This window comes from Dunckerocampus dactyliophorus, chromosome 11, assembly GCF_027744805.1.
Source record: "Dunckerocampus dactyliophorus isolate RoL2022-P2 chromosome 11, RoL_Ddac_1.1, whole genome shotgun sequence".
NCBI classification, from domain to species: Eukaryota; Metazoa; Chordata; class Actinopteri; order Syngnathiformes; family Syngnathidae; genus Dunckerocampus; species Dunckerocampus dactyliophorus.
The window spans coordinates 17,439,629-17,457,306 of record NC_072829.1 but is presented as its reverse complement, the minus strand read 5'-3'; the positions used below and the strand labels follow the sequence as shown (position 1 = coordinate 17,457,306).

The window sequence follows — 17,678 nt, the reverse complement described above, 5'->3', positions numbered from 1 at the left end:
TTCAGGTAGGTGGATTTTTTGTACATGTGCAAGTTTATCGGGTGAACGAGACGCCGCATTGAGCGCTGAATCACATGTCAACGCCACCGCCATATTTGATGTGGCAAGAGAGAACGGGGAAGATGCCTTATATATGTTATGCATGGAATTGTACCAACCGGTTTACAGTCCAAACAAGATCTCACAAGATTACATTTCACAAGTAAGGCTGAAAAAAAATGCTTTTGATTGTGTGTTACCGTTATAACATCATTTTACGAACAGAATCTGCAGACTTTTTGGCATAATGCTATAGCATTATACTGTGCATTCTCACGGTGAAACCGGCCTCCAAACGCTTTGTATAAAGGCGCTTTATTATGTTTGATCCTTGGTCTTGCATTTGTTTAAGGGGCAGATCTGCCACATCCAAAGGTATCACTACAATGGGCCAAGAGATGTTTGCGTAATGCATACATGTCTCCTCGAGCCTTTTTTCTGCATGCATGCTGTGACACCCAACTCGAGTGATCGAGTACTCAATTCACTTTAGTGAGTGGCTCATAAAAACTCGAGTCACAGTAAAGGGAATTGAGTTTACCATCATAATATTGCTGTCCATGTAACTGCAGCCATTGAGATATTGCTGTAGAACTTAAATAAAATGCATCATAATGTGATCATAAAGTACGTCTGTGAATATTCATCTAGGTCAGTGTAGCCTGAGGGCAGTTTAGTTTAGACTAGACTACTCAAAACTAACCTTAGAACACCAAAATCAAGACATGCATTGTTATCTTTCTGGTTGTGTGTGTAATACCAAGAGGGAAAAGATAGATAATTAGATAATAGTCAGTCGAGTCGTAGCTATATGGTTTATTATGATTTCGTTGGAGTCAAAGTAATGTAGGCCACTCAGTCATTTCCATGTCCACACTGAAATGGACTTTCAAAAACAAACATTTTCTCCACCTGGTGTGGAAAAAAAAAAATCCATCCACATGAGTGGTGTTTTAAAAAATGTTTAAAAAAAAAAAAAAGACTAGAGCTGCAAGTGCAGCCATTAAGGTATGGCTGTGAATTAGGCTGGACTAGATTAGAGCTGTCCTATCTAGTCTTGAGCAGTCTAGTTCAGAGCCGTCCTGTCTAATTTGAAGCATGAATTGATGAACGTCTTGTAAAACCAACCTTTCCAGTCCAGTTGTGATCGATTGAATGCCCTGGGGATGTTTTTAGTAAAGTTGTTAAAATATGTTAATAAAATTGTTTCATGAAAATTAGGTTATGATATTAAAATGAAAGGAATTTGTGTGTGGTGATTTCTTTATTTCACTATGAAGTAAACATATTTGTGAACTGCTCTCCAGGTTGTGGTAGGGGGCCACAATGTTGCCAAGTGGTCACTCAGACCCCCCGCATTAGCCCATTCTGCAATATGTTCAAATTGGCTTGTCTGTTAACATTTCTTATCTCAGGCGGGCCTCAAAGACATACACATGCAATATGATTTTTCTGGCTGTTTGCCTAATAAGTGATACTTTGTATTCATTATCATCATTATGCACTTGAGCACAAGCAATGTACACACATCCCATATGAGCCTTCCATGACAGATTGAGTTTTAACCTCCTGAGACCCAGAAAGATACACCTTCCGCTTTTTTCTTTGCATTAAGAGTAAAATAAAACAATGAAATAAAATGTATAACATACAAATATAAGTATAAAAATGACAGCGTAGCAGTGCAAAACGGCAACAGAAGAACTTAAACAGCGTTAAAGAGAACCATAGAATTATAGCATTACAGTATGTCCAGGAATATTGGTGCAAGTTTACATATTTGCAATTATACATGTTGAGAGCAGAGTGTAATTGAAGTGTGCAACATGAGCAGTCTAGTGATCCTGTGCATTAATTAACATGTTAATGTGACATATATAGTTTATGGAGGGGTAGGGGGTCAGTGGGGATCCTGGGCCTTGTTCTGTGGCAGATGGAAAGAAACTGTTGGTGTGGCATGAGGTTCTGGTCCTGATGTGACCGAAGCCTCCTGCCAGAGGGAAGTGATTGGAAAAGTTTGTGACCAAGCTGGGAGGGGTCAGCTACAATCTTACCTGCACGCTTCAGAGTACTGGAGGCGTACATGTCCTGGATGGAAGGCAGATTGCAGTTTATCACCTTCTTGGCGGAACCGACGACATGCCCTTGTGTTTGGTTTTTTGTCAGAAAATGTTTTGTGAATACTTTGTTCTACTGCCATATTTGGTAGGTATTTAGGTAGGTCATATTATGAATATATACTGCAAGAAGGGGCGGGGGCACACACACGCATTGTGCATCTTAAAGTATTTGTTGCATCAACCATCTTTATCATATTATATCAAAGCGTAGTAGTGGTTCTCATGTGCACCACAGAGGACACTGGCTAAATGTGCTGTTTTCCGTACTAGAACCACCTTTAACTATTGATTAAACGGTACATTTCTACCTTTAAAAACATGCCGGTCGGTAGGTAAGCCATTACGGGAAGACAGATCTTCTATTTTATTGGACAAACCCCTACAAATCACCATGATGTCCTCTTCACAGCTTAACCCATTTTATTCTTGTAGAGTGTTTTGCATTTGAAATAAGGCTGTGAAACACTTCATACCTTACAGAGGACAGAAATGCATTTCTGTGTCTCAGGGGAATTCTAGAAAGATGTATTATCAAACATTGTTTTGAAGGCGCACGCATTACAGATATAAACAACTGTGCACACGCACAAGCAGTCACCGTCACATTCATAATGTGTTCAGATGTGGGTTGTACATTTTTCTGTTGCAGGCTGAAGTTTGAAGGCCTTTCACACACACATCAGATTACAATCGTGTGTCTGTCTGATGCAAAATTCATTTTTAAGTGATAGACCAAAGACAGATGGCTGAGACAGGACCGCAAGCATTGATTCTACAGAGAACAGATTGAGTGAAATGGTCCATAAAGGTACAGTAGAATAAATGGCACAAGAAAAACCATCACTATATAACATGTACATTTTTAAGCATATGAGCAAGAGAGACTGGCTATTATCATCTTAAGAGGCCATGGTTGACTTCAGCCAGTTTGTGAATGAGTTTGGCTGCATTACACTCTAGCCAGGTTTGGCCTGGCTGTAAAGACAACAGAGAAACTGGTTGGCGTCCAGGAGCTCAAAGGACTGTCTGTGTGCCACCACTATGGAGCACTGACAAAGTTTACCTTCGTTCCTGGCCAGAAAAGTTACACCAAACTTTGTGTGACACACATGCAACTATAGCCACAATGTACAACCTCAGCCCAACTGGCATCATTTAATGTCATGTAAGAATGATTTATAAATATTTGATCCTTAAATTAACAAAAAAATTGATACAACAACTGTTATTAACATGACAATGGCATGGTTTTGTTCAAAATTATCAGGGGAAAAGACCAGTAAATAGTCGGTATGCATTCCAATAAATAGTCTGTATGCATTCCTGAGATAAAACAATGTATATTTGAACACACCTTCTCATTGAACGACATGATTTTACAAGACATGTACCGTATACATATTCCCTTTTGGTCTATCCCCTTGCTAAATCAGTTGGGTTTTTTTACAATTATAAAAGCATCATATTTTATTGACTAGCACGACATTCATTATAATAGTATACCAGAAAGCTTGTAACATGCTGTCACCTGTTGTAGTATTTCAATATATTCTCAATTTATCAAACCCATGAGTAGTATCTGTCTTTTAGAGTTCGACTCGGGCTGGGCATCGACTCTCGAGCATCGATGGGAACCGGGATTAACATTGCGATTCTCCCGGGGTCGTTCAAATGTTTTTATTTCGATTCCTAGTTTCGATGCCCACATCACCGACAGGAAGAAATAGCCGTGAACGGCAACAAAGGAGAAGCCGGCGAGCGCACCAGCAAAGAAGAAGCGGCTAAAATGTTCGGCTTAACTTAATAAAAAAAAAGCGGTAGGCTCAGTGCAACATTTGCAACACAATGATAGCATGCAAAGGAGGATGCACGAGCACATTCATGGTGTAGAAATAACAGAGTACCTCGTCTTTGAAGCGCTACATCGGACTTCTTCTAAGCAGTCAGAATCAGGGAAGTCCAACAATAAACGACGTCTGTCTCATGCCAATGTAACCCAGGGTTTCAGGAAGCTAGCTGATGTGGACGTTCAGTGTAAATAAAGGACGGGAGCGACGGCTAGGCAAGTTTATTCACTTGCACAATCTGTCCCTGTTAGCAACAGTCAAGGGACCTTCTCAACCCACCCAACACACTTCTCGCCTTCAAAATAAGAGCGCTTTGGGCTACATTCTGTTTACGTGTTAACAAAATAACGGTGTTTTGTTGTGAAAGTGTACTCCTGTAAAAAGAAACTTGATAACATTTGTTTTCAAGTTGAATGTTTTGATATTTATATACTGGTTGAAAATAGCCCTGTAAGAAATTCAAAGTTGAGTTTTATGATGATTGATGACTATTATTGTTATTGTTGCTGTTGTTGTTGTTGTTGTTATTGTTATTATTGCTATTATTGTTGTGAGATTAAATACTTATAAAATAACAAAAGCCTGTCTTTGGCGATCCAGTCTGGTGCATGTTCGTAGTGACACCTCGTGACCAGTGTAGACGACACTTCGTAAGTTCGTTGCCTTAAACTGTATTTGTATTTTAGTTAACTTAGAACCTTTTTATGTTTGAAAATACTTTAGGACAAGAATACGTAACATTTGCCTAAATATGCATTTTTTTGACTAATACTGGGCTGTAGTCGACCACAAAAATGTATTAATTAATTTTTTTTTAAACCGCGAGAGTGAAGGCGCGGTGTTCGAACCACGATGGAGCGAGGGACGAAGGTATAAAACGTCATTTTCAATGTGTGTAATTTATTTATTTATGTATAGCGCACCTGGAAAGCGCGGAGACTAGTTGGCGCACTGTTTGCGTTCTGTGTACGCTTTAATTTCGTACCCGGCATGCACTCTTTGACTGCAAATGGTGCGCGTTGGCATGGATTGACCACACCCCCGCACAACCAATTTACACCTTGTCAAATACTGTTTACGTCTAGCGCACGACAATAGTACGTTCGTTTACGTGACCGGATGTGACATGTTGGTCTGTGGCGCATCTTCACATCTGTGTTACCTGTATTGCATGAGCTGTTTTTATGGAGGATGACATTGAGAATAAAGATCAGGGCAACATCTATATGCTGTCGATGTCACTATCAATAAGCGTCATTAAGACAAAATAACCCGAATATATTACAGCTGAGACTCACCTCCCCTCGCCCTGCTCTGTTGAAATCAATTGTCTGTCTGACAAGTGTTGTATATGTCACACCTGATGTATGCAAAGACTAAGCTGGGTTCAGCCTGAATGACACAGGTGAAGCAAGACCACAAACACTTAATTTGTAATTGTGAACAATATAGAGATTTTCTGTTCCATCTTTTTTTTTTAAACCACTAATGATAACATGCTAGCCGGTGGTGTACGTTGAGCCAGTTGCAGTCCATCCATCCATTTTCTATACCACTTCATCCTCATTAGGGTCGCGGGGGCATGCTGGAGCCTATCCCAGCTGACTTCGGGCGACCTGTGGGAGGAAGCCGGAGTGCCCGGAAAACCCACGCGCACACGGGGAGAACATGCAAACTCCACACAGAAATGCCCAGGGGAGAATTGAACCCTCGTCTTCCCGATCTCCAGGCTGTTCCTGTATTGGCCAACATACTAACCACTAGACCACCGTGCGGCCCCAGTTGCAGTCCCTTTAATTAAAATACATGAATATGCAGTTTGAATTTGAGGTAGTGTAAAATACAGTAGTGTTCACTGTGTGCCAGCACAAAATAAGTTTAATGAACATTTCAGGAATGCCTTTTTCAGTTGAATTGTTGTTTCAATGAATTACTTTTTCAAAATGCTTAGTAAACAGGATGGTTTTCACCACTTTTAGAGTCTTTGCACATCACTGTGAATATTTTATATACCACTTTTTACACGTGCGTAAGCACTCGAGCAGGAGTACATGCGTGACTCATATGTTGCCCGATAAAAGAGAAATCACTCTTCACCCTTCCGCTTCAACTCTCAAACCCACTTTTTACCCCCTTTTTGACACTCGTTGACATTTGGAATGCCAGATAGTGGAATAGATTGGTAGACAAGATTGAGAATTTATGTGCCACTCAATTTTAGAAGGGGAAAAATGAGACAAAATGCACGACACACTTGAAACCGTACAACAATTGTGTAGTTTGAGACTCTTAATGATTTAAATCAGGTGAGGGACTCTCACCTTACCACCGCTGGTCCCGGAACATGGATGGGAACACTATTTCAAGAATAGAGGCTTGCTTGGGGCGACTCGAACATCCATGGAGATTAAGTTAATTATCTTTCTAGTACCTGCAGCTGAGAGCTATCACTCTCCTCCCTGCTGTCTTTCATGGAATTGCATTGAGGAGTTGGAAAAACTGTCATGGGGAAGCGTCAAGTCACGCATCATCTTTCAAGTACAAGGACTATCGCAATGAACAATAAACTCACTAAATTAGCGAAGCTGCATGAAAAATCCCATTGGCTTTTCATAATAAAAAATGAAAATTGTATTTATTTGTTTTTTGCGGCACCCGCCAGCAGTTTGCAGGTTTTGTGAAGCACTTTTATGTTATGTTTTGTGTTTGTTTTTCGTTCCCTAACTATCGAAAATGAATCGAACGAGGATCTTAAAACTTAGGTGTTACGTAATCCAGCTGTAGTGGCTGTGTGAAAGTGTTTTGGTAAGCCTTATTCCCTGATGCTTTAAGAGCTACGTTGGACAACGAGTTAGCTTGTTAGCTAGTCAGGATCTGTGGATGTGGGTTTGAGCCCAGGCAGGAGGTACATAAACAAGGAGAACATGCCAACTCCACACAACCTAAACATACTCTAACTGAATACATTTAAAAATAATAATAATAAACATTTAACGTCACTTTTACCTTGATTGTTGACAAGTACAGCAATAACGAGGAAGAAGAAGACGTACCCACACAATGACACCTTCATACTTTGCCACAAGTGTATATTATATTATAATTGTATATTACTTTTTATATTATTTTTCATATTTAAATTCAATAGTGCTCATCACCTTATCAAAATGCAGGCACTTGCAACTTTCTTTGGCTCCATTGTCGGTTATTTTGCAACCGTGACCAATAAAAAAATAGAGACTTGTGGCGTAACTTTGTTAGTTAGCCAATAACTACAGTCATGGATGACATCATAACATCATGACAGAGCTGGGGGACACTGACTTCCCGTTCCACTTTCCATTTTGTTAGGATGCGAACAAGCTGGTAAAAAGGACGTTTTGGGATAAATGAATGTTACAAACACATTCCACCCACGCAGTGTATTAAAAACACGACAAGACGCGTGCCGTACGGTACGCTAATGTGAAATGTACGCAAACTGAGACAAAACGTTGTGACAATGTTTGCAAATTTTACACAACTGAAAAACACGCTCATCGGGGCGTACGCTACCCGAGGTTCCGCTGTACTTTTGAATGCTGCTTAATGTTGGGTGCAGTGTGTTTGTGTTATCAGTTTTGTAGTGCGATGGTTTTATTTTTGTGTGGAAATACCCAAATTCTCACCATGACTGTTGATGTTTCTGATTCATTCTTTAAACGAGCATGTCTACTTGTGTTTGTTTTGGGTCCATCAATTAGTAACCCATAACCTAGAAAAGTCCTTGGAAACATTTTTTTAAGAGTGCTACTTCTGAAATGTAGATTATGAAGACAAATGGACGCAGACTGAGTGTGTGTGTGTGTGTGAGAGAGGACGTGTGTTACGATGTCTGCTGAGAGGTGATAAGGCCTTTAATTATGAGCTTGTTCCTTCTGTCATTAGTCAATTCGTTGTCACTCTCTGGACCATATTCCATTTTCATTTAAACGCAGACAATAACAGCAAGAGAAGGGGAGACCACAGGAACAATGCTAATGGTAGCGACAGTGATGAAGTCCTTCACTTTGACGCACATAAATACACATCCTAGTGAGGTCACAGTCATTAAGTGTAATGGAACACCCACGTACGTACAGTACCATTCTGACCATGCAGACACCCACTCATCATCCATCTTCAAGAGGAGTGAAATTTTCTGAATTAGATATCAGTTCATTTCCTTTGAGAAGACTTTGCCATTGAATGAAAATAGGAGGTATATTTGTCTCTAATCCTCTTTCTAATTTAAGTAAGTCTTTATATTACCATACTATGGTGAACACAAATGTTCTATGTTGGAATTTGGGTTTATTGTTTCCATGAATGCACTTTCACAAGTAGAAAAATAGTAGAATCCACAACGTGTGGTCCGCCAAAAAGACATTTGCTGTATACACATGTAACGGATGCCAGCTAGTGTAGATACGCAACTAAGTAAACCTCATTCCTTGACGCCTTAAGAGCCGCACTGGTCAATGGGTTGAAAGCCTGAGCTTTTAGCCTACTGGGTAGCGTGCTCGACTCTCAAACCAGTGGGGTTGTGTGGTCGCGGGATTGAGTCCAGGCTGTGTGCAGCGCTGGACTGTGCGGGATGACCACTGTTACACACACACACACACGCACAATCGGAGGACAAACATTAGCTGTGTTACACACCAGGTCCAGTATCAAACTAGCCATGATGCATGATGGGTATGTACAGTATTCAAACCATAACATGTACATAAAAAAAAAATAAAATCCTGTTACTGGTCACTTTGAATGTCATTGTGAAATAAAAGTGAAGAAATACACACAAACACACACACACACGCACGATAACAAACCACAGAATAGTTGCACGTTTGCTGTGGTAGGCCGTGGCCCTTCCAGGCGCAACACATTCTTCCTGGCTGACGACATTCATTGAATCTCCTCGTCCTCATTTCCGAGGTATTTCCTCTTTTTTTTTTTTTATTTGTCCGGCTTTATCACCATCTAATTTTCTTGTTCCTGCTTTTTGAGATGAATTTGAACATCTGCCGATGGAACATTTCAGCCTGCAACACAGAGGCAGAGACCACTGGGGTCACAACCAAATGGGTTGTTCATTGTTATGCTCTCAAGATCAATTTATCTAGCGAGAATCATCAGGCAGGCTGCCTCGGATTGCCTATTATTGCGTAAACGCACATTTCTGTCTGGTCAAATTTGATCGAAAATGACATGAGCCATTTCACACTTGTGTCATCAAACCTTTCTATTATGATGTTATATTTTGTTCATTTATTTTAGCGTTTAATCACGCTATATGGACAAAAGTCTTCAGCCACACCTCTTACATAATTAAAGCTTCAATTTGGGTGGTCGGACTCATGGTTTGACTATTTACCATGAAACTGTATGCTAATAATTCTATTAGGAATTACATGTAATTCATTTTAATATTTAACTCAAATTCTGCTAAATCAGAAAGATAACTTAATGACTCATTAGAATATTTCATACATATCAACTGGAGGGATTTTTGTAGAATGCATTAAAATAAGATACAGTAAAGTGGCATCTCATTCGGCATAAAAACTAAGCCAACTCATCTTACGATTCCTAACAGGAAAATGCTAAAAGAAGAGCAACAACAAAGTGGCGTGTATCTGGGTCTCAAACACTGAAAGCATCACTAAGGAAGTCGACAATCCAAGAGGAATTCAATGATGACACCCCTCACAGAGTCTCCCTTTTGGACAGACTCGTGGTGGCTCCACAGCAAGTTATTATGCAATTTCAATTGCTACCATCCCATCCCTTCATGTTTTATTCTTTTCTTCAGCATTATTCCTTCACCTCCTAACCCTTCATTTGCATTGCACGCTTTTATTCTGCCGACTCTGTGTGGGGAGTTAAAGACAGTGCAGCTCTCCTTCAGCGGGATTCATTGCAATGTGGGGCTTGACTGAATTGTCAGAAATTCGGCTACAAAGGGAGGTGTGTGTGTGTGTGTGTGTGCGTGTGTGTGTGTGTGTGTGAGATAAAAGCGGTGGCCGTTTTTTCCTCACCTCAGCGGTTGTGCCATGGTCACATTAAACCCTCACATACACATTAGCTTTACACCCTTTGTTCTGCAAGACCTCTCCAGAGATGTCACCAAATAGTGACTGTTGCATCAAAAATATGCTCATTTATATTTCACAAAACACCAGATCCCTATAATGGCATTACCATTTACGATGGATTTGCATAAGCTCCGACATGATTCAGCTCTCTGTTGGTCAAATCTGTTTTGCCTGTCCTGAATGAGTCACCGTAGGCATTTTCTTGAGAGCTGCTCAAATGATTGCAGAGATTTTTGGTGTCAGAGCAGGTTAATGACTTTTTAAGAGGTACGGTCACTGTGCATTAGGGGCCAAAAAAAAAAAAATGCCCCACGAGATGCCGCAGTTGCCTTCCTTACATTCTGTATTCCATATATACGGTACTGTGGCCGCTGGTAGTGTAGCAGTTTAGCTGCTATCTTTTGCGCAGTCGGCACAGGCTCGATTCCACGCCAGTGCCATTGGAGGTCTTCGGTACCTTTCCCAAACCTGGATAAATGGGAGGGTTCTACAAAACAAATCATGCAAGTGTCTCACGTTGGCGACCCCTGAGGTGAGAAGCTGAAAGACAAGAGTAGTGATGTGCAGACCAATACTGACATAATCGATACTTCCGATATCAGCTCTTCATGCTCGAAACTTGATTCTCAAAGGAAAATATTGATACTTTTAATACTTCAGTAATTTTAGGTAATGAATATCATTCACAGGAACACAGTGAAAAGGCAATAAATTATTGAGATCTTGTTTAAATTATACTGTACATGGTTGGTGGGAACTACTTTTTCGTCTTCTTGAGTAAGTGCGTAATGTGTAAGCGCAACGGCACTCTGCTCCATCGGTCAGTCGGCTGGAATGATGGCCCATGGTAAATGGAGCCTTGTGTGAACTGTGAACGAAGTTTTTATTGTTATAGTAGTTCTTAAAAGTTAATCATTTATTTTAATGGTTTTATTATTTAACTTGTTTTCTTTTTAAGTGTTTTAAATACCAACCATCCATATTCTTCCTGTCATCCGAGGTGAGGTCGCAGGGGCAGCAGCCCAAGCAGGGAAGTCCAGACTTCCCTCTCCCCGGCCACTTCGTCCATCTCCTCCTGGGAAATCCCAAGGTGCTCCCAGGCCAGCATGTCCTGGATCTTCCCGGATGTCCCCTGAACACCTCCCCAGGGAGGCGTCCGGAAAGCATGTTGACCAGATGCCCAAGCCACCTCATGTGGCCCTTCTCAATGCGGAGAATCAGCAATTCTACTTTGGGTTTCTCCCGGATGACAGTGCTTCTCACCTTATCTCTTAGGGAGACCTCAGCCACCCTACGGAGAAAACTAATTTCGGCAGCTTGTACCTGTGGTCTTGTCCTTTCAGTCACTATCAAAAGCTCATGAGCATAGATGAGGGTAGGTTGACCGGTAAATTGAGAGCTAATCACAAAGGACCCATGCAAAGCCGCATCACTGCCGATGCCGTACCAATCCGCCTGTCGATCTTGTGTTCCATCCTTCTTTCACTCGTGAACAAGACCCCAAGGTACTTAAAATCCTCCACTTTGGCCAGGATCTCCCCCCCACTCTCGAGATGGCACTCCACCCTTTTCTGGGCGAGAACCATGGACTCGGACTTGGAGGTGCTGATTCTCATCCCAGCCACTTCACACTCGCCTGCGAACCGATCCAGTGAGAGTTGAAGGTCACGGCTCGATGAAGCCAAAAGGACCACATCATCTGCGAAAAGCAGAGACCCAATCCTGCGGCCACCAAATTGGAACCCCTCAACACCCTGGCTGCACCTAGAAATTCTCGCCATAACGATAATGAACAGAATCTGTGACAAAGGGCAGCCCTGTGAGTCCAACCCTCACTGGAAACAGGTCTGCCTTATTGCCAGCAATGCAAACCAAACTCTGACACCAGTCATACAGGGAACAGAGAGCCTGAATTAGGAGGTGTGATACCCTATTTACCCAGAGTTGGATAGTTGGAACACACCCTCCGGTCCCCCTTCTTAAAAAGAGGGACCACCACCCCGGTCTGCCAATCCTGGGGCACCGCCATCAATGTCCATGCAATGCTGCAGAGTCGTGTCAACCAAGACATGCCCACGGGATCAAGGGCCTTAAAGAACTCCGGGCGGATCTCATCCACACCCGGGACCCTGACGCCAAGGAGCTTTTAGACCACTTCAGCCCCAGAAATAGGAGAACCCACCGCGGAGTACCCAGGCACTGCTTCCTCATTGGAAGACATGTTGGTGGGATTGAGGAGGTCTTCAAAGTATTTCTTCCACCGGTCCACAACATCTTGAGTCGAGGTCAGCAGCACACCATCCCCACCATACACGGTGTTGACTGTGCACTGCTTCCCACTCCCGAGACGGCGGATGGTGGTCCAGAATCTCTTTGAAGCCGTCCAGAAGTCGTTCTCCATGGCTTCTCCGAACTCCTCCCATGTCTGAGTTTTTGCCTCAGCAACCGCCAGAGCTGCAGACCGCTTGGCCTGCTGGTACCTGTCAGCTGCCTCCGGAGTCCCATGAGCCAAAAAGGCCCGAGAGTTTAAAATACCCTTTTCACATTTTTCATATAATTTTGTCTTCTTTTTTTCTGTTGCTGTATATTAGCATGACTATATTGTAAATACTTCATGGTTTAAAATAAATAATCAGAATAAATGAAGATAATTATTATCCTATTTATATGTAATTATAATCTGTCTTGTGCAGTTTTTTTGTGTGCAGTAATTTATTTATTATATTTGCTAAACTTCATGTTACTGATGACTGTTTTTGTAGTCAGGAGTGAATGAGCATGCCGTGGGTTACATTTTTGGATTATTTTGAGCCTTTGTATTTTATCTGTATGATAAAATGTGACAGTTATCATTAAGATCACGCAAGGAGCAATCGCATTGCAGTCATTCTGTGACTCGGCTACATCAGACATACCCACAGACCTGCCGACCTTGACAACATTTTATTCGTAGTTTATATATTAATACATTTTAGTTGAGTAATCCCTAGCCATTTTGCTTTTCAAATTACATGGATTCACTCTTCACTCGTGTTTTCTCAAAAATATATTAATTAATAAATAATTACTGTTTTGTAGTTGAATGTGGCCTATCATGAGTAAAAATTTATATGTGCATATTTAAGCAAATGTTATGTATATTTTGCCTAAATTAAGCATTTTCAAGCATAAAAATGGCAAAATTAATGAAAATACAAATGTAACACATTCAGAACACGCTTTTAAAGACATTGTGATGACACGTAGTATTCTACACTGGTCACTGGGTGTCAGTAATGTTAATTGTAATGTTGGGTGAGACACACAAGTGCCAGGCTTGATCGCGGGAACAATAGGCTTTTTTTGCAGGTTTGAATGATCTCACAAGAGGCACATTGATCCCTAACAATACTACGGCCATGACCCACGCCAAGCTAAAACTCAACTCTGAACCCTGACATCACTTCCTGTCCACCCCCAACTCAGCTCCCCTAATACCGGAACACAATTACAGTAACACACACAAACAGTAACATGAACACAATCATACTGTAATACTCATAAGTGTCATTACATTACTTTGATACAATAACTAATGCGGAAAGCACTGTACAGAACTGGAAGTAAAAAAAAAAACAAGGAACGTTCCCAATGCTGATATGTGTGAGTTTATATTATGTCTTATGTATGTCTAATATAGTTTATTTTCTCTCATTATGTCGACTTTATTGGGTATAAAGGTTTCAAATATTTGATTTGGAATAAGGAATCCTACTTTGTGGAAATTGACTTATCATGGTCACGTCTGGAACAAATTAACCACAATAAAGGAGGAATTACTGTACATTATTCCTTTTGCTCCATTTATCCTTTTTTTTTTATTTTATGTGCTGCGGCACCCCTGCTTTGATAGCTGTTCATCAGGGTTGAGTGCATGACACAACATCAAGACTGGGCAACCACAGCTCCCGTTGACTAATTAGATTATTAGCTTCTGCCATAGCGAGAGACTGATGGTAATTCAATAGGGAAGCGTAGGTCATTTTTATTGCAAATGTTGATCCAAAATCAGATGAGCAGGTTCATGGAGGTGGGCTGGCTGTACACCATCTGAACAAGACGTATACACCCAGGAAGTAATGTTCTACACGCCGGCCAATTACAGCCTTACCAATCTACATTACCTCAGCTGGAGGATTTTTGGGAGGTGCATACTACACACAAAGACAGAACCCAAAAGTCAAACCAGCAAAATGCAAGTATTCGAGGGTCAAAATAAAAAAAAATACATACATGTTGGCAGGTCTGCATGTGCACGCAATCGGGCAGTGCCCTGGCTCATCTCTTCCAAATGTGCCGAAGGAGAGGAAGTGTACCTTAACTTGAGTGCAGATCACAGCACTCACTAGCCAAACATGCCAAACTTGGCTTAAGCACGGAAACTTGAAAACCAAGCAAATGAATGATGGATCGTTCATGAAATAATGGGGACGCAACTCTAGATTGATTTATGAATGAATCAGATTGGGAGTTCGTCTCATCTAACATTAGTGATTTCTGACCTTACAGTTCTTCTGGATGAATGGACAACATGTCATGGCCATGTTTTTTTTTTAGATTTACATAGATCCACTGGATAATACATGCGCATAAACAAATATGTATTATTACATTTACTTTTTACAGAAGAAATGGAAACTGTGAATTGAGCTTAACATGCACTGCAACTCTGTATCAAAATTAAATTCCCTCTGCTTTTCTGCACTGTGAAGCATAGTATCATTTCCCAAAGGCCAAAAGCGGTTTCAAATAAAGAATATAGTATCAGATTCTGCTTGCTAAATGGTGCATAATGAGACCGTGTTTTGTGAATCTTGTTTTTCAGATAAGTTTGTATTTCTCTTAGGGCATGTTTACAGAAACAGTCTGACTAAAGTTGGTTTTCATTTGCATTTTAACAAAGATCAATGGTTGAACAACGTTGTACACAAAGATACTCAAGATGTGTTGAGGATCTGCATCGGATGCCAACTCACTCACACATGAGTGCATTGAGTGGCATGCATGTTATTTTCATCTGCCAAGTATCATCATGGAAAATGTCTCTTCTGTGTTGTGTGCTATAATGAAATCGTTCTGACAAAATCTAATGCCAAATTTCCGTGTAAAACCAGGAAAGCGTAATATGACAAGTGTCAAAAGAAATGGCACATTTCTGTTTCACTGAACATCACACACAGAGGGTCATAAAGAAGTGATCCCAAAAATCCAAGGGTAATTTCATTTGCAGCAGAAAACATTATATGCCACAGAGCATGAATAATTAACATCGTGCTGACAAACTGAGCTCAGGATTCGGAATATTGTTTCAAATCTAATTAATGACCTTTGTCCTTTTTTTTCCAAGAAGGCTTCTGCCCTGAGTTAAAATTTAAAGAGCGGAAGGAAGCTTACATGTGGTTCAACACATTCAACACAGGCTGTCTTCATCTGTTTGAGGAGAGAAATGTGCACCGAGATTGTTTGTTTTAGTCTTCTTGGAGCATCTGGTGTCCTCTTCAGTTATGTAAAAGTAACTTTCAGTGGTCGGAAACTGCCTGGCACTCACATATGTTCATGTCTGATGACACACGTGCATAAACACTAGGGATGAGCGAGGAAACCACGATCTCTATCTGTATCTGTTCTCGGAGTGGGGCATAAACCGAAAGTGGGCGTGTTTTAGTCAGAAATGGGTGGGGCTTAACTTGGTAGATTATTTTAAGTCTGAAATTGACATGGATTGATTAGAAGTTGCTATATTTGTTGTATTTATTGTATATATTGTACTGTGTATGTGTGTAAGTGATTATTTCATTATTTTTTAATGATCTGTGTGAAGTTGGTGATTCATGCAAACATCCGGTGATGGCAAAGAGGGCCAACTTTACCAAGTTAGTTTAGATACAAACCAAAATAGAGGCGAGCTGAGGAAAACCTAATAAATTAGAGGCAGTGGGCAACGCCACACTCGCCGTTTTCAACTTGCCAACTGCACCGTGTACGTGAATGAGGCACCGATCAACTCCTCCGTGGCTCCAGCCTGCACCGTCTGTCTCAGGAGGGACGGTCGCTGTGTGTGACTGGCCAATCACAGAGCGTGAAGAGTGAATACATAGTGATTTTCTTTCATCACGATTACGGATAATGATGAAATGTACTCGTTTCATGCCTGTATTCTGCAAAAATGCATTATCCGTAACAGATACTCGTTTATAACGAGTGTCCAGCTCATCCCCAATAAACCCACTCAGGTCGTGACTACACAACTACGGATATTTTAAAAGCGCACATTTTTCTATTCGTTTTCGCCTCTGGTCCAACACGCAAGTGCACGGGCAATTAAAAAAATATTCATGACGTTTCCTGGGCTTCGTGTGTGTGCTCATTCCCGCTTGTTGACAAAGCAGGTCATTTAGCATCTGTCGTAACACACATGAATTGGCCATAACAGGTATGTTGTTTGACTGGCAGTGATTGACACAGACAGATCTATGCAGAGACTGCAAAATACAAGACAAGTGAGCAGTGGTCCCTGTTTAGGTAGCCTTGAAATTTGGCATGGAAGCCTATATTATTTTTTATTCTAAGAGTCATAGAATATATCTCGTAGAAAAACTGTGGGTTTACTTACTTAGGCACACTTTTCTGTGGTTGACGGTTTTCTGGGTTTTTGACTTTTTGTTTATTGTCAATGCTATGTACATTTGTATACTATGTATACTATGTATACTACTATGTATACTATGTCAGTGCTTGTGTTTTTACCGGTCTGGGTCAAAGAAAGATAGTGGGGACAGCTGATGGTAGAAGCACCTTCTGATAATATAAATTCAGTCCCAAACTTTCCTTTATGTGAATTTCTCTTGCAGATGGATGGTTGGCTCTATCTATGCCATAGTATCAAAACAACTGTCCTCGAAATGTGCCTAAAACAATACCAAAGTATCTGACATGGCGAATGGCGTCTTTTGGAAATATGAGCAGGCTTACGAGCCTAATATCAAAAAGCATAATACCCAAAAAATATATATAGAAACAACAGAAAATCAACAAAAAATGCACCACAACAATATGAACCAATGGTTTTCCATGTGGAGTTCTCAGCGGGAGGGTTCTCGAAGTGACGTCACTTCCTCCTTTTCTCCGGTGGGTTGTTTTTCAATTGTGATATATCTACAAAAGGGTAAATGTCAACATTTTAGCACAGATCTAACAGAGGAAATATTCCATTCAGTTTCATTTTGCATGTCAAAAATGACAAGAGTAACGTGTTTTGTTGATAATGTACACATCATTAAAGATAATGCACACATTGTAAATCTAATATCGCCCTATTTTGATGAACAGAGGCGTTATAATGCGCAATCAAATCAGCTGTGGTAGTTTTCGCAGGCTTCTGATTAGCCAACAGAAAAAATCTGGGTTTGTGTGGACATAGCCTAACATTCAGACTCAGCTTGAAGTTCAAGGAATGTCCAGATTTGAATATTATAAAGATCGTCGTAGAAACTGTGATGCAGACTGTGGTGATTATT

The 17,678-nt window shown here is 40.8% G+C and overlaps 1 protein-coding gene across 9 annotated transcripts in view; it reads left to right on the top strand.

Moving 5' to 3' along the window:
• il1rapl2 (interleukin 1 receptor accessory protein-like 2) overlaps positions 1-17,678 on the top strand; it is a 384,745-nt gene that overhangs the window by 295,117 nt on the left and 71,950 nt on the right. The gene's annotated exons all lie outside the window — the stretch shown is intronic.